At 39.0% G+C, this 19,086-nt stretch overlaps 1 pseudogene; it reads left to right on the forward strand.

The window, feature by feature from the left end:
- Nucleotides 1-11,884: 11,884 nt before the first annotated feature.
- On the forward strand, nt 11,885-18,539 carry LOC129517913 (centromere protein V-like protein 3; annotated as a pseudogene).
- The last annotated feature ends 547 nt before the right edge of the window (nt 18,540-19,086 follow it).

Consider the following 19,086-nt stretch of genomic DNA (forward strand, 5'->3'; position numbering starts at 1 on the left):
TCTTGAATAGACATTTCTATAAAAATTATATATATATTGGCAGCAAGCTTATGAAAAGATGCTCAGTATCGCCAATCATTAAGGAAATGCAAATCAAAATCACAATATCACCTCACACCCACAGGATGGCTGCTCTTAAAAAAAGAACGGAAAATAACAAGTGTTGTCAAAGATGTGAAGAAACTGTACATTCTATGCACTGTTGGTAGAAATTAAAATGATGCAGTCACTGTGGAAAAAATTAAGCACATTCATTAACAAATTAAAATTAGAGTTACCATAGGACCTTGTAATTTTATTTCAGGGTATATATCTAAAAAATATTGAAAGAAAGTCTTGAAGAGATATTTGCACACCTATGTTCATAGCAGCACTATTCACAATAGCCAACTGGTAGAAGCAATCCAAGTGTCCATCATTGGATAAATGTATAAAGAAAGATAAGTGTATAAAGATAAGTACATGCAATGGAATATTATTCAGCCTTAAAAAGGACAGAAATCTTGACTTATGTTACAACAAGGATTAACCTTGAAGACATTATCCTAAGTGACATGAGCCAGTCACAAAAAGACAAATACTATATGATTCCACTTATATGTCTAGGTCAGTCAAACTCATAAACAGACAGTATACTGTTTGTTAAGGGGAGGGGGAAATAGGATATTGTTTTATGGTTATAGTTTCCATTTTGCAAGATGGAAAAGTTCTGTGGCTTTGTTGCACAACAGTATTAATATATACTTAACACAAATGACTTAAAATTTTAAGATAATAAAATTAAAATTTTTTCATTTTAATTTTTAAATAAAATTAAAATGTTTTAAATTTAAATTTTCAGGTAATAAATTTTATATATATTTTACTACAATTAAAAATTGTTAAAAAATTGTTAAACCATTTAATGAGTGCCTATTATATGTCAGCCATTAAGCTCTGTTCTTTAATAACATATTTTAAAAACAGCTTTCCTGTGTGCAAACTCCTATGTTGCTCCCCCATTTTATGGATATTGAAATTGAGGCCCTAAGCAATTGTGTGATTTTCGTGATCTTATAACATGTTGAGCTTAGCTTCAGAGTTAGACATCCTGGATTTCAATTCCAGTTTTACCATTCACTTGCTGTATGGTTCCAGACAAATTTGCAAACCTGGGATCCTATGTTTTCTCATCTGTCAAATGGGCACAGTTGTAGCACATGCCTTCTAGATTTTTGTAAGGATCAAAATAGATGGTATATGTTAAGAGCTCAAAACAGTATCTGGCACAATAAAGAGGGATTTTGTATGATTAGTATTATTATCATGTACCCAGATATTTCTGGTCCCAACAGCTAGACTCTTCCACATGATGCCAGAATTTGTATATTCCTTAGGGCTAGATCATCATACACTCAGATAAAGATCAAATCTGTATCAAGAGGCACCTGGGTGACTTGGTCAGTTGAGCATCTGCCTTTGGCTCAGGTTATGGTCCCAGGGTCCTGGGATCAAGCCTCACGTCAGGCTCTGTACTCAGTTGGAAGTCTGCTTCTCCCTCTTCCTCTGCCTGCTGCTCTGCCTGCTTGTGCTCTCTCTCTCTCTCTCATTCTCTGTCAAAGAAAGAAAGAAAGAAAAAAAATCTGTATCAAGAACACTGGAATTTGGTATATTTGGTATATTTGGTATATTTTGTCTACAGTTATAACATTTATTATTTCACATTTTCCCTTATGATAGCAAAATGTGCATAAATAATAATTCTTTCCATTTATTGACAGATGCTGTATACCTGGACCATGCTCAAATGATGTATGACAGAAGTAGTAGCTAACATTTACTGAAAGCTTACTGTCAAACAAGCTGACAGTTTTGGTAAGTAACTACAAGCCCAGATAGACTCAGTTTGTTTCTTACCTCGACAGGAAAAGTAATATAAACATGGTGTCACCTCCCACTTCCCTTGTTCCACAGGATGATATCATAGCAAAATTAGCCAGATGCAAGGCATCATCAGTGATATGGAACTGTGTTACTTAGGAATCACTTCCATATTGCAGCTAGGCCTTGGGCTATTCTATAGCTTTCACCTGTACTCTAAGGTCGGGGGAAGGGAGGAATCAAGATGAAAAGTATTGGAACCAGAGAGGTGATAAGGGAGATGGTGAGAAATAATCTTATAGCAGGATATCAGAAACTAGCCTTTCTTTCCATGTTCCTGGAGGACAACAGGGTATTCTACCCTGCTCCACTTTAAACTTTTGAAGATTATATGGCCCATATACAGGTTTGTCAGTGTGCTGGCAAAGAGCAGTTTCCCTACATATACTCTATGTGCCAGAAATAATCTGATGCTTGTGACAGCCTACAAACTGCCTTCAGTTTTACCAGTGTACAAGGTAGATATGCACCATCATTCCAACAGGACTATAGGAACTTTGAATTTAGAGAGAAAGATTTAACACACTCCTACACTGCTAATACCTAACTCAGTGCAAACAGATACTCATAGAATAATTGTTGACTTATTGACATTAATTCATTTTGTACTTATTTGTCCCACTTAATAGAGTTCAATTGTTTATAATGACAATTTGTTACACAATCTCTGTAACACATGGCTTTTTTTTCTTAAATGGAGCAATAGGAGAATAACTGCGTAACTTGTTGACAATAATAATGGCATACCTTTTTCCTGAGAGAGGACAGAGAGAGAGACAGAGACATACAGGGACAGAGAAAGAGATTTATTTTTTCCATCGTAAGGAAAATAACATAGTAAAATATTTGACTGTGGATTCAGAATATCATATAGATTTGATTTTAGGTACTGTGATTTTTTGCTAAATAATCTTGGGTAATTTGATTAAACTTCCCTATAGATATGATTCATCATCTCTAAAATGTGAATAAGACCAATACTTACTGGTCTTGGATGTATTGAGAATTAAACCATATGTATATGCATACATACATACACACTTTTATACATTTACACACATTTATATACGTGTGCATATGTATATGTATAAATATATACACAATGATTGGCACATAGTGATTGCTCATTAAATTATGTATTCCTGGGCCACATGTTACTGTGTCACAAAACTGTCTCTTTTTTTAAGATTTTATTTATTCATGAGAGACACAGAGAGAGAGAGAGAGAGGCAGAGACACAGGCAGAGACACAGGCAGAGGGAGAAGCAGGCTCCATGCAGGGAGCCTGACATGGGACTCGATCCCGGGTCTCCAGGATCATGCCCTGGGCTGAAGGCAGTGCTAAACCGCTGGGCCACCCGGGCTGCCCAAAACTGTCTGTTTTGAAATCACCTCAAATTGTAGTAGCATTTGCAGAATTCCTGGGGTGCGTCTTCCAAATTTCTTTTTCCTTATTTCATTCTATTTGAGGCCTGAAGTCAACCCGACCTTAAGGGAAAGAGCTTATTTTTAAAAACTATGTTAGGGACACCTGGGTGGCTCAGTGGTTTGGCACCTGCCTTCAGCCAGGGTGTGATCCTGAAGTCCCAGGATCGAGTCCCACATTGGGTTCCCTGCGTGGAGCCTGCTTCTCCCTCTGCCTGTGTCTCTGCCTTCTCTCTGTCTCTCATGAATGAATAAATAAATAAATAAAATCTTTAAAAAAAAATCCTCTATGTTACATTTCTTATGGGCTGAATCTTGTCACCCCCAAATTCATATGTTGAAGTCTTAGTACCTCAGGATGCAACTGTATTCATGTAAAAGCCTTTAAAGGAGTGACTAAGTTAAAATAAGGCCCTCAACACCTGCACCCCAATGTTCATAGCAGCAATGCCCACAAAACCTAAATTGTGGAAAGAGCTCAGATGTCCATCAACAGATGAATGGATAAAGAAGATGTGGTTTATACATACAATGGAATATTACTCAGCCATTGAAAAGGATGAATACTTACCATTTACATTGACATGGATGGAACTGGAGGGTATTATGCTGAACGAAATAAGTCAATCAGAGAAAGACAATTATCATATGGCTTCACTCATATGTGGAATATAAGAAACAGTGCAGAAGACCATAGGGGGAGGGAGGGAAAACTGAATGGGAAGTCATCAGAGAGGGACAAAAACCATGAGAGACTCTTAACCATAGGAAACAAACTTAGGGTTGCTGGAGGGGACGTGGGTGGAGGGATAGGGTAACTGGGTGATGGGTATTAAGTAGGACACTTAACATGATGAACACTGGGTGTTATATGCAACTGATGAATCATTGAATGCTACATCTGAAACTAATAGCCAATATGTTGGCTAATTGAATTTAAACAAAAAAATAAGGCCCTCAGGGTGGGCCTTGATCCATTTTGACTAGTATCCTTATAAGAGAGAATTTGGACAAAGAAACACCAGAGGTATACACGCACACACAGAGGAAAGACGTGTGAGAACACAAGAACACAACAAGAAGGCACCCATGTGCAATCTAAGAAGAGAGGCCTCTGAAAAAACCAAAGTTGCCAACACATTGATCTTGAACTTCTAACCTCCAGAGCTGTGAAACATTTTTCTGTTGTCTAAGCCATCCAGGCTGTGGCACTTTGTTATGGCAGCCCAGGCAGACAAATATAATACAATGCGTTTCTCTTTTTCTAGACTGAAGTCAAGAAGTATGCCTGATTCTTCTCTCTCATCCCAGTGCACACAGACTGGCACACAGTAGGTACATAATAAAGAACTCACTGGACAGTGCCAATGAAGTAGACTAGGAGATGGGACTACTGTTTACTGAATATGTAATGTGGCAAGAATAATAGTGTGGGGGACACCTGGGTGGCTCAGTCAGTTTAGGCATTTGCCTTCGGCTGGGGTTATGATCCCTGGTCCTGGGATTGAGCCCTTTGTCAGGCTCCTTGCTCAGTGGGGAGTCTGCTTATCCATTCCCTCTACCCCTCTTCCCTTCTTGTTCTCTCTCTCTGATAGATAGATAGATAGATAGATAGATAGATAGATAGATTCATTAAAAAATAAAAATAATAACAGCGTGGGGATAGATTATGAGTGGAGAGATGTGAGGTCCTGGGCGCTCAGGTGTCTGTTAGTGTCCCAGGGAGCCTGAGGGCATCCCCGCCCTCCTGGGGTCCTGCTCTAACTCCCTGCGGGGCCTCCCCCCCCCCCCCCCCCGGGAAGGTTGGTGCAGCTCCTGCTTCTCCGGGACGGGGCTCTCCTGTCCTGGGACACTCGCCCCGGCCTCAGCCCGGCTCCTCGCGGGGCCCCTCCCCCTCGGAGGCCTTTTGTTTCTTTATTTCTTCCCCCCCCCCCTTCTTCCTACCTTGATGGAAGCGCGAACTCTTCTCACTGTAGCATTCCAGCTGTTCTCTCTTTAAATCTCAGGTCAAATTCGTAGATTTTCAGGATGATTTGAAGGTTACTAGGTAATTTGGTGGGGACAGGTGACTTGGGGACCCTACTCTTCCACCATCTTGCCCCTCCCACTGATGAAGTGGAATTTATATTGGTTTCATACTCTGATAGGACACTACTGGGTTTTAGACTTGGTCTTAAGGACTAACTTTCCTCGTCTGTAAAACGAAGGTGATACCTATTTTAAAGGTATGTTGGGAGGTTAAAATTGAATAAGGTACATAAACCTCCCAACTTACAGTATGTACTACATAGATTTTTATAAATGGTTACTTTGAGGGGTACCTGGGAGTCTCAGTTGATTAAGCATCTATCTCCCTTCGGCTCAGGTCAGATCCTAGAGTCCTGGGATTGAGCCCCGCATCCAGCTCCCTGCTCCACAGGGAGCCTGCTTCTCTCTTTGCCACTCTCCCTGCTTGTGCTGTCTCTGTCAAATAAATAAATAAAATATTTCTAAAAAATGGTTATTTTGAGATATCTTTGTATTCCCAATATATGTCACAAAGCCTTTACATGGCAAATGATGTGCTTTAAATAATTTTTTTTAAATGAATGAACTAGAGCAATGAATCTCAAACATTTTGGTCTCAGAAACCCTTTATACTCTTCGAATTTTTTGAGGATGTTAAAGTGCTTTAGCTTATGTGAGTCCTATCAATTGATGTTTACTATATTAGAAATTAAAATGGAGAAATTTTTCAAATACACGAATATACAAACACACAGTCCATTAAATGTCAGAGTGATGGTGTCATCACAGGTCCTGTCATCTCTGGAAAAATCTGCTATCCATTAGAGAGTAAGGATGGAAAGGCAACTAATGTTTCGTATTATTAAAAAAATAATTTTGACCTCTCTAAACCCATGAAATGGCCTTATGAACCCCTGACCTAGAGGGAAATATTCTGAATTGTGGGAAACTATAAATTCAGGGAAATCTATCTGGCAAACTAAAGCTTTGACTTTGGACCTGCCTTTTGGATTCACTGCTCTCCAATAAAGCCTTACCCTGTCTTCAGAAGCTGCACAAATTGATGAAGGAGACTTGATGCTGTGGTAATTGAGGTATTTGGTCCAAGGAATCATAAATAGTTATAAAACTAGTATAACTCAAGAGAAGAAATAAAGTGAGGGTGAGGAAATGTGGAAAAAGGAGTAACATTCTTCAATCTGGACTTCAACTAACTAGTGGAAGACTGGTAGTCTTGTTTACCTTCACAAAATGGCTAAAAATAATATGTGTGTTCTGAGTATATCATTGTACACAGATTAAGAAGTAAATAGTTTTCTAATGCATGGGTTGACTAAACACTAGATGAATGTACAAAAACACTCTAGTTTTGATTCTGAGATTCCAGGAGACATATGTAAATCAGGGGATAACTCTGTAAAAATTACATTCTAAAGTTTTATATTTAGTTGTTTTCTTAAGAGGATGTCTCCTTCCAAGGGAAAATAAAGTACTTATTTATTTAGAAACATTTATTTCCACTATTAAATTATAAATGATTCTTCTTTTAGAGTGAGCATTAATACTTGCATTTGTCCAAGTTGCATACATGAGTTTTTTCATGTGTTCTTTGTTTTCTGCCTTGGCATGTGATGCATCTTTGAGGTTGTTAATAACAATTCATAAGTTTCAATATAATATTTAGGAAACTAGTAGATAATTGGTTTCTATGTTTGTTGGATTATAGCTGATGCTAGACAACTGAACTAAATATCTACCTCCAACTTTTAATTTTGAAAATTTTCAAATTTACAGAAAAAACTTACATAAAATTTGAAAGAGCTAAAAGAAAACTAAAATGAGTACCCAAAGGGGCACCTGGTTGGCTCAGTCTGTGGAACACACAACTCTTAGTCTTTGGATTGTGAGTTCAAACCTGACATTGGGTGTAGAGATGACGTAAAAATAAAATCTTAAAAATAAAATCATAAGATGAATAGCTGAAGACAAATGTTAATAATCTTCCATATTTGCATGCACATACTCTATTATTTTTATCAATCATCTTATCTATAAACTATCTAAACTTTATGGTGTATCATTTGGAAGAAATAATAAAATATTATGGCACTTCTAAATATTTCAGCATTCATCTTGTAAAAATAAGGACATTCCCTATGTGACTTTTAGCAAAATTAAGAAATTAAACATTAATTCAATATTATATAAAAATTGATATTATATAAATATATTTTTAATTTTCTCAAATGACCCTCAAATATCTTTTGTAGACCTTATTTTCCCTAATACAAGATTCAATCATTTGATCTGTTGCACATATGCCCCTATTGTCTTTTTTTAAGGATCTAGAACAAATCCCTCAACCTCTTTTCATTTTTCATGACATTGGACTTTTGAACACTCCAGCCAGTTTTCCTTTAGAATGTCTCACAATCTATATTTGTCAGTTTCCTCATGATTAGATTCTGGTTAAATTTTTGGAAAAAATATTACAAAAGTGGGATTTTATATTTAATACTGTAAATCAAAAGGCATGTAATGTCAGTTTACCTCAATTTTGGTTAAACTGGTAACTAACTACCTTTCTAATAAAATGCACATTTTCCCTTAGTAATTATTAAGTAGCCTGTGAGCTAATAACTTCAATATCATATTCTCCAATAATTCACTCGATGATTTTATCATTCATTGATTACCCTGGCCTAGGGCAATTGCTACATTGTATACTGCATTTATTAATTAGCATTCTTATTTTAAGAATAATTATTTCCCCAACTTTTACCTTTAATTCTTCACTCTTTTTAAAAATCTCTTGCATTAATTAGATTATAAATTTTTATTTTTATTTTTTATTTTTTTAGATTATAAATTTTTAAAAGCAGAGGCTTCTTATATTCTTCCACATGCTTTTCTTAGAGTATCTTGTGTCTTACTATATGTCCTAACTACACTAAAAAATATTAACTAGATGGATGGGCATGAACCCGAGAAATCACAATCCTGCTTCGTGTTACTAATAACATTTAATAATAAGTGTTTCCACTAAGGGAGTAGATTCCAACTGTTTGCATTACCCACAAAAAAGTTAATTATGGGAGGGGATAAGTATGTTAACTAGTTTGATTATGGCAATCTTTTTACAATGCATACATATATAAAAACATTACAATGTATACCCTAAATATACACAATTTTTATTCGTCAAAAATAAATAATGCTTTAAAAAAAGGAGGGTCAAAAAAAAAAAAAACCTGAACTGATATTTGAGCACTTACTACACCACAGTGGAGATGGAATTTTCCATTTGATTTCAGCCAAGTTAACTACTTACCAAAAATGGATAACATATATAATCAATAAATATTCTGAAAATAAAACTATGTCATAATTTAAATACATTTTAAAAATATAAGTAATAGGTATTAGGAGTATGATAGAGGAAATAGAGGATGTGGGCATTGATGGGGGGCACCAATCCAAGATTCAGATAGGGAGCCATGAAAGTTTTCCTAAAGGAAATGAGATCTAAGCTTAGACTTGAATGAAACATGAAAGAGGTATAATACACAAAAATAAACTTAAAATGGGTGAAAGACCTAAATGTGAGACAAGAATCCATCAAAATCCTAGGGGGGAACATAGGCAGCAACCTCTTTGGGGGTTGACCACAGCAACTTCTTGCTAGATATTTCTCCAAAGGCAAGAGAAACAAAAGCAAAAATATTGAGACTTCATCAAGATAAAATGCTTTTACACAGAAACAGTCAACAAACTAAAAGGCAATCTATGGAATGGGAGAAGATATTTGCAAAAGTCTTACCAGATAAAGGGCTAGTATCCCAAATTTATAAAGAATTTATCAAACTCAACACCACCCAAAACCAAAAAATTCAGTCAAGATACGGGCAGAAGACACGAACAGATATTTATCCAAAGAAGACATACAAATGGCTAATAGAAACATGAAAAAACTGCTCCACATCACTTTCCATTAGGGAAATACAAATCAAAACCACAATGAGATATCACCTCACACCTCTCAGAATGGCTAAAATGAACAATCCAGGAAATAGCAGATGTTGGCAAGGATGCAGAGAAAGGGGGAACCCTCTTATACTGTTAGTGGGAATGAAAACTGGTGCAACCACTTTGGAAAACAGTATGGAGGTTCCTCTAGTAGTTAGAAATAGAGATACCCTACAACCCAGCAATTGCACTACTAGGTATTTATCCAAAATAAACAGACATAGTGATTCCAAGGAACACATCCACCCCAATATTTATAGCAGCAATGCCCACAATAGCCAAAATATGGAAAGAGCCCAAATGTCCATTGACAGGTGAATGAATAAAGAAGAGGTGTAATGAATATATATGTATACACACACACACACACACACACACACACACACCATGGAATATTACTCAGCCATCAAAAAGAATGAAACTTGTCATTTGCAAAGATCTGGATAGAAATAGAGGGTATTAGGCTAAGAGAAATAAATCAGAGGAAGACAAATATCATATGATTTCATTCATATGTGAAATTTAAGAAACAAAACAGATGAACATAAGGGAAGGGAAGGAAAAATAAAATAAGATGAAAATAGGGAGGCAAATCATAAGAGCTGCTGAACTCTAGGAAACAAACTGAGGTTTGCTGGAGGGGATGTGGGTGGGGGAAGGGATCATTGAGTGATGGGCATTAAGCAGGGCACTTGATGTAATGAGTACTGTGTATGCAACTGATGAATCACTAAACTCTACCTCTGAAACTAATAAAAAAGAAAGAAAAAGAGGTATAAAAGTGTAAGGGGCACCCAAGAAAGGAGTTATTAGGACTCCCCACATATGAGAGCTAGTCTTCTTTGGATATTTCTCCTTTGAACCCTGCCTCTTGTTGGGGCAGGATTTGTAAGAATCTGGATGAATAACCCACCACTCTCAAATACAACCTAGATTCCAGCTTATTTATCACACTGGGATAAAACTCCTCTTTTCCCCATAGGACACATGGGGTCCTATGTCCAATGGGTCAGGGTCTGGCTATGGGAAGGCTTGGCAGGGGGAGGTCTGATCTCAGTCTGGCTAAGATAATAGAAGTACCTTTGGCAAGTCTGAGAGTGAAAATGCCCAGGGTTTGCTAGCCTCTGGGACAAGAAATTATGGTAAAATGTAAAAACACTTCATATCCTAATCCTTCCATTAGTTTATATGGAAAAGGGGACTTTGCAAATGTGAATAAGTTAATGATATTGACATGAGGAGGTTATCTTGGGCGGTCCAGATGGTTATAATGTAATCAGAAGGGTCCTTATAAAAGGTAGGCAGAAGGTCCAGTAAAGAGGAGATATGCCAAGGCACCATGGGATGAGACAGAGGGAGGAAAAGGGAGGGAGGGGGCAAGGGAGAGAGAGGAGGAAGAGGAAGAGAGAAGAGGAGGAGGAGAGAAAAAAGAGGGGGGAAGGGGTTAGAGAAGAGAGGAAAGGGGGAGAGAGGGAGGAGGGGGGAAAGGGGAATGGAAAAGAGGGAAGGGGAGAGGGAGGAGAGGAGGGAGGAAGGGAGAGAGGGGGAGGGGAGAAGAGGAGAGAGGAAGGAAGGCAAGGAAGGAGAGGGAGGGGGAAGAGAGGGGCAGGCTAGAGAGGGAGGAGGGGAAAAGAGGAAAGAGGAGGGGGAGGGGGTATAGTGTGTAAGAGGGGAGAGAGTGGGAGGAGAGAGAAGGGGGAAGAGGTAGGGGAAGAGGAGAGAGGGAAGGGGAAGAGATAGGAAAGGGGGAGTGGGGGAAGGGGGGAGATGGGGGAGTGGGTCAGGTTATCTAGGTCATATCAGCTTTATTACTAACTTCCAGTGGGACCATGGAAAATTCTGACCATCTTGTGTCTCAGTTCCCTCATTTGAAAAATAAACTTAGTGATACTTCCAAATGTGTTCCTAGAGCCCCCTGCTCTTTCTATTTATTTTCTGGGTGAAAGGCACAGATATTTTTCAGGATTACACTGATAGAATCAAGAACATGAACTCAAAGATAAGTGGAATTGTCATTTCACACATACAAAGATATGGCTTTCTCTGGTATCCTGTTTCTTCTTTGGCCACTCATCTCCAGTCCATCCCAGTATGTAGCTTCTTCCTTTGTGTCTCTACTTTACATTCTCATAATACCCCTAAAAGACAGATAATTCTTCATGGTAAACCCTTTCATGTAATTTATCTGTTTGCTATACACTAAAAATTGAGATGCTTTAGGAGAAGGATCAGATTATGCGGGCTTTTTCCCATCCAGCAACCAGAATACTTCCCAAATCTTAGCACAGAAGAAAACTAAAAATAAATCTAATAAAAAATTTAAAACTAAGGAAAATATTGGGAAACGAATTTAGAAATAACATAGATATAATAAATCTAATTCTTTTCTGCTGTATTAAATACTTAAAATATGTTCTTGAATTTACTACCCCCTACACTCGAAATATAGTGTATTAATTACCTTTTTCTCATAGAAGATTACTGGGATTCAGAAAACTGCAGGGTCATGTCAATGGTTCCAAGGCAGGTATGTGTAACAAACTGAGCAAGGATATAGGCAATCTCCAGTGTCTACAGACCATGTTAAAAAAAATCTCTTAGGAGAAGGGGCTATGAATACAGCTTACCAACATGTTATCCCAGTAAAGTTATTTTAGGGTCAGGGGAAGGGTCTTTTGGCCTCATTTTTAACAAGTGGGCAACCGTGGTAGTGCAGACAAAAGGGTAGTCCCAAAAGTTCTTAGAACCCAAGCACTCCCCTGAACTTCCACCCCCCAACACCCCACCCTCTGTCCTCCAGCCAGCACTGCAGGGTGACAGCTTAGCCAGATTTACATTTATGGCTGAGGATGCCACACTCAGGATAAGGAATAGGACTGCCGCCCAACCGCACAACAGAGTGACCCAGGGATCCCTGCTCCCGGTTCTCCCCGCTGCCCACCTCCACCCTCACCCTCACTACAGCTCACCAGCTCAGCCACGGGTCCTGGCGCCTGGCGCGCACGGCTGCCTGTTAGTCCAAGCCAGGGTCAGCAGCCTGGCTGTGGCAAAGAACACGGCTGGAAGAAAGCCAGCAGGCCAGTGAAGAGGGCTACAAAGAACATTGCCATATACTCCGCCCTAGCGCCCTCCCAGTCCCTCAATGAGCTGGACCTGGGCGCGCAGCGGTAGCGCCGGGAGACGTTCAGGAAGCGGCGGGGCCTCAGCGGCGAGGGCGCAGCCAAGTTCCTGCTGGACACCTTCGAGTACCCCGGCCTGGTGTATCACACCGGCGGCTGCCACTGCGGCGCGGTCGGCTTCGCGGTCTGGGCGCCCGCAGACCTGCGCATGGTGGATTGCAGGTGCAGGCTGTGCAGGAAGAAGCAGCATCGACACTTCCTCGTCCCGGCCTCACGCTTCACTCTGCTGCTGGGCGCCTAGAGCATCGTCACGTATCGGTCCCACACGCACCCGGCGCTGCACAGCTTCTGCAGCAGGTGCGGCGTGCAGAGTTTCCACGCATCTGTCTCTGACCCCGGCATTTACGGCGTCGCCCCGCACTGCCTGGACAAGGAAACATTTTTACTGGAGGTAAAGCCCACAAACACGTGGAGGCTCCCTTACTATCCTAGCAGTACAGGCTCAGCTTTAAGCAATTAAGCAAATTTATCATTTAAGTGTTCTATGTTTATGGCTCTAGACGCATGTGCTCCAAGTAAGCAAATCTTGGTTGTTAAATCTGTTTTTAAGGATTGCCCTGCAACCTCAGTTTTCCAATGGGTTAAAAAAAAAAGTTGATTCAGTTTGTACAAAGTCTTCTTGTTATAGGAAAGGGGGTGATGATTTCCAGCCTCTTCACACAAGGGCGCTGAAACCAAAAGTCCTCATTTGTGGCCATTTTTTTTTTTGCAGTATGCTAAAATCAATATAAGGCTATGATTTTTTTTTAAAAAAAGGCTATGATTGGGGATCCCTGGGTGGCGCAGCGGTTTGGCGCCTGCCTTTGGCCCAGGGCGCGATCCTGGAGGCCTGGGATCGAATCCCACGTCGGGCTCCCGGTGCATGGAGCCTGCTTCTCCCTCTGCCTATGTCTCTGCCTCTCTCTCTCTCTCTCTCTCTCTCTCTCTCTCTCTTTCTGTGTGTGTGTGTGTGTGTGTGACTATCATAAATAAATTAAAAAAAAATAAAACTTTTTAAAAAAGGCTATGATTTAGAAATAATATGGTAAATTTCGGAGAGACAGAAAAGATGAAAGTCTCAGCTAGAGCAGAAGTGAGGTGTGTAGGGCTGGGGGTGATTTCATGAAAGGCTAGAGTCACTATTTAACTTTAAAAATCTTGTATGGGGGCGCCTGGGTGGCTGAGTTGGTTAAGCATTTGTCTTCAGCTCAGGTCATGATCTCCGAAGGCTCCTAGGATGGACTCCCCTGTTTGGCTCCCTGCTCAGCGGGGAGTCATCTTCTCCCTTTTCCTCTCTTTTTGCCCCTCCCCCGCTGCTCTAATGGCCTCTCTCTCTCTCTCTCTCTCTCTCTCTCTCTCTCTCTCTGTCTTAAATAAATAAATAAAATCTTGGGGATCCCTGGGTGGCGCAGCGGTTTGGCGCCTGCCTTTGGCCCAGGGCGCGATCCTGGAGACCCGGGATCGAATCCCACGTCAGGCTCCCGGTGCATGGAGCCTGCTTCTCCCTCTGCCTGTGTCTCTGCCTCTCTCTCTCTCTGTATGACTATCGTAAATAAATAAAAAATAATAATAATAAATAAATAAATAAAATCTTTAAAAAATAAAGATCTTGTGTGTATGTTATTTTGAGAAAATTAGTCTAGGTAATGTATTTTATATAAAAATAGTATATAGAAATTCTATGTAGAAAAATACATTATAATCAGCTTAATTTCAAGAAAATTAAATAACTGCTTAAACGTGCATACAATTCCTAAAAGTTATTGCTTCCCCTTTTTCAAGTTTTTGTTTTAATTCCAGTTAGTTAATGTACAGTTTAATATTAATATTAGTTTCAAGTGTAGAATTTAGTGATTTAGGGGGATCCCTGGGTGGCGCAGCGGTTTGGCGCCTACCTTTGGCCCAGGGCACGATCCTGGAGACCCAGGATCGAATCTCACGTCGGGCTCCCAGTCCATGGAGCATCTCCCTCTGCCTATGTCTCTGCCTCTCTCTCTCTCTCTCTGTGACTATCATAAATTAATAAATAAAAATTTAAAAAAATATTAAAAAAAGAATTTAGTGATTTAACACTTCCATATATCATCCAGTGCTCATCACAAGTGCACTCGTAATCCTCATCGATTTAACCCATCCCCCACCCTCCTCCTTTCTAGTAACCATCAGTTCCGTATAATTAAGAGTCTGTTGCTTGATTTGTTTCTCTTATTTTAACCTTTATTTGTTTTATTTCTTAAATTCCACATATGATATTGAAATCATATGGTATTTGTCCTTTTCTGACTTATTTCGCTAAGTATTATACTTTTTACCTCCATTCATGGCATTGCAAATGGCAAGATTTCATTCTTTTTACGGCTGAATAATATTCCATTGTAAAAGTATACCACATCTTCTTTATTCATCAATAAATGGACACGTGGGCTGCTTCCATACCTTAGCTATGGTAAAGTAACGTTTCTATAAACATAGGGGTGCATATATCCCTTTGAATTAGTGTTTTTGCTTTCTTTGGGTAAATGCCAGTAGTGCAATTGCTGAATCATAAAGTAGTTCTATTTTTAAATTTCTGAGGAACCTCCCTACTGTTTTCCACAGTGGCTGCACCACGTTGCATTCCCACCAGAATGCACAAACATTCCTTTTTCTCCACATCCTTGCCAACACCTGTTGTTGTTGTTTTTTTCTGTTGTTGATTTTATCCCTTCTGACAGATGTGAGGTTGTCTCTCCCTTGTTGATGCTAATTGTGAATATTTGTAAATTAACACGTTTTACTCTTTTTTAAAAAATATTTTATTTATTTATTTATTTATTTATTTGAGAGAATGAGTATGAGCAGGGGGAGAAGCCGACTCACCACTGAACAGGGAGCCTGATGTGGGACTGGATCCCAGAACCCCAGAATCATGACCTGAGCCAAAGGCAGATGCTTAACTGACTGAGCCACTCAGGTACCCCACACATTTTACTCTTGATTCCATCAGGTTTGCATATTAATTAACTTCAGTAATAATGAGAAAATTACACTTGGCTAAATTTGGGATAAGCAATGCAAGAGGAAATTCCTATTTCCCAAATGAAGAAAATCAGGCTTAGAGGATTAACTTGTTGAAAGTCATACACAAGGATGCCTGGGTGGCTCAGCAGTTGAGAGTCTGCTTTCAGCTCAGGATGTGACCCTGGGGTCTGGGATCGAGCCCCGCATTCCGCTCCCTGCAAGGAACCTGCTTCATCCTCTGCCTATGTATGCCTCTCTCTGTCTCTCATGAATAAATAAATAAAATCTAAAAAAAAAAGAAAGTCATACACTAAGTAAGTGGTGGAATGGGGACAGTCACCCAAATCTATCTGAGGTTAGCATCCATGTTATTTATAGTAGTAACTCTCTCTCCGTTTCCTGGAATACACATCTTCTGATACCTACCCCTTTGTCAGAAAATGGTGTGATTCTTTCACTGGGCTTGGGAACCAAAATTTCTGTTGAATACACAAGGAAAGTTGAATAATGTCATCCCATTCTTTTAATGGATCACAAATCCCTAAAACAATAAAAATGTTGTTTAGAAGCTAGAAGAAAAGATAGAAATCTTCCAAATTTATTTAATGGAGTCCAACCCCTGATTCCAAAACCTGGAAGTCATAATATTCTACACACATAGAGAAATATGGATCTATTTTGCTTATTAACATAGATTAAATTCTTATCAATAAAGTTTGAATAAAATTCAACAATATGTAAAAATCTACCATACCCTGGTATTTTCCTGGTCATGAGAGCAGGGTGTAATATTAGGAATATTTTAACCTTTTAACAATCCATTATACCAATAAGACAAAGAAGAAAAATCATATAATCATCTTAAGTGCTGAACAAAGAATTCGATAAATTCAAACTGCAGTTTTTCGTAGTTCTTGTTCAGTTCTTGATCTGTCATCAGCTGACAGAATAATGTAAAAATTCTCTACTACTATATATGTATACTTATCTAAAAGTCTTGGGACTAAATATTTCAGAATTCATACACCATACATTCTATAAGATCCAGAGCAGGATCTGGAATAATACTACTATATCTAATACAACAATATTTCTGCAGTGAAACATATAAATAATCACTCTAAGATATATAAAGATTGCAAATAGCTTCATGCCAGTTCAGGTCAAATTTTATGGGCAAATGAGTCCGGGAAATTAGTTATCAAAACATTTTCAATTTTAAAATTGCCTATAAGGGATTGTGAGTCTGAAGTATATGTCTGTTCTTCTTGCCTTTTATAAGGTTTTTTCTTTTACATTAGCTTTTATTTGTCAATGAAGTAGAACATATAAAAAGAAGAGTACATAAATTATAATAGGCAACAACTTGATGACATTTTACAAAGTGAAAACAAGCAAGCACTCCATGCACCCTAATATTTATAGCAGCATTACCAACAATAGCCAAATTATGGAAAGAGCTCAAATGTCCATCAATAGACGAATGGATAAAGAAGAGGTGGTATATATGTATATACAATGGAATATTACTCAGCCATCAAAAAGAATGAAATCTTGCCATTTGCAAGGACATGGATGGAGCTAGAATGCATTATTCTAGATGAAATTAGAGAAAGAGAAATACCATATGATCTCGCTAATATGTGTAATTTAGGAAAGAATATAGTTGAACATATGGGAAGAGGGAAAAGAGAAAAAAGGAGAAAGGGAAACAAACCATAAGAGACTTATATGATGGAGAACAAACTGAAGGTTGATGGAAGGAGGATGGCAGGGGAGGAACTAGATGGGTGATGGGTTTTAAGGGGGGTACTTGTTCAGATGAGTGTTGTACATAAGTGATAAATCACTAAATTCTACTCTAGAAACCAATATTGCACCGTATGTTAACTACCTAAAATTTAAATTAAAAATATTATAAAATACTATTATTAAAAAAATCAAAGTGAGAACATGAATCACCAAGATTAAGGTATAGAACATTACTGGAACCCCCTGAAACCTATATTATGCCCTCATCTAGTCATTACACCTGACTTAACCACTATTCTGACCTATGACACTATATATTCATTTTGCCTGTTTTAAAACTTTATACAAACAGAATTATAATTGGTTCCCTTCACCCAGTATTATGATTTGGTAATCTGTTTATATTTACTGTATATAGGGACATTTGCTTGTTTTGTGTCTGTATGTCTACCATGAGTAGAGAACACTGTATTCATTCAGCTGTTGATAGATGTTCAGATTGTTTCCAGTTCATGACTATTATCAATAATGATGCTGTGAACATTTTTATTCAGGTGTTTTGGAGAACATGTTTGCAATGCTGTTTGATATGTACATGGTTTGGGTGGTAGCCAGAATTCTATGATGATGCCCAGTGACCCTTGTCTTTGCACAATCTCCTCCCATTGGGTGTGGATGATGAGCTAGCACTCCCATGATTATGTGAAATTACATAGTAAAAAGGATTTTTCAGGTGTAATTAAAGCCACAGATCAGTTAACCTTAAGATAGGGAGATTGTACCTGGTGGACCAGACCTAATCAGGGGAACACTTACAAGAGCAGAGGCCCCACCTGAAAGAGAGATTGGAGCCATTTGCAGGCATTCACAGGGGGCCGCATGGTGAGGAACTGAAAGCAGCTTCTGGGAGAGGAGTACTGTCCCCGACTAACAGCCAGCGAAAGAAAGGGGCTCAGTCCTCTAGCAGCCAGGAACCGAATTTAGCTGACAACATGGATGTGTTTGGAAGGGACTCTTCCCTTTAAAAACTTCCAGAAAAGAGCACAGCAAGTCCACTGCCATCTCACTCTGGCACAGACTTCTGACCTGCACAACTGTGAGCTAGTAAATGGGTATGATCATCTATTCCACAACAACAGGACACTAATACAGATGTTGGTACCTGAATGTGGGGTGCCACCATTGCAAACAGCTAAAGATGTAGGCGTGGCTTTGGAACTGGATGGTCGGCGAGGGCTGGAGGAATTTTGAGGTGCATGCTAGAGAAAGCCTAAGTGGCCTTAGAGAAAGCCCTGATTGCCTTGGACAGACTATTAGTAGAAATCAGCTGAATTTCCAAACTGCTTTGGACTCTTAACTCCTCTCTGCCTTCCATTCCCATCCCCCTGCCCCATATTAAATCATAATGTTATAGGCCTGTCCCAGCACTGTGTGTCAGAGTAAAATTGTTTGTCACTTTAGTGTCACTAGGGCCAGTTGGAAAGGGATTGTGCCATGGGAGTTGTACTGCATGGATTTTACCCAGAAAACTCATCTATGCTTGATTTAATGACTGAGATGAGATTCTAGACTTTGAGCTGATGAGATTTCAGTGAGCATTTGGGATTGAGCTGATGCCATACTATTATGAGAAATTTGGAAATTGTGGAATGGGATGAATGAATTTTGTATGTGGGACAGACTGGATCCCTGGGGGCCAGAGGGCCCAGTGTCCTAGGCAGAATTCTAAGATGATTCCTAATGACCTTCGACCTTGTATAATATGTAGTGTTCACTTCCAGAGAGATTAATCTGTGTG

Source organism: Nyctereutes procyonoides, unplaced genomic scaffold, assembly GCF_905146905.1.
Source record: "Nyctereutes procyonoides isolate TBG_1078 unplaced genomic scaffold, NYPRO_anot_genome, whole genome shotgun sequence".
NCBI classification, from domain to species: Eukaryota; Metazoa; Chordata; class Mammalia; order Carnivora; family Canidae; genus Nyctereutes; species Nyctereutes procyonoides.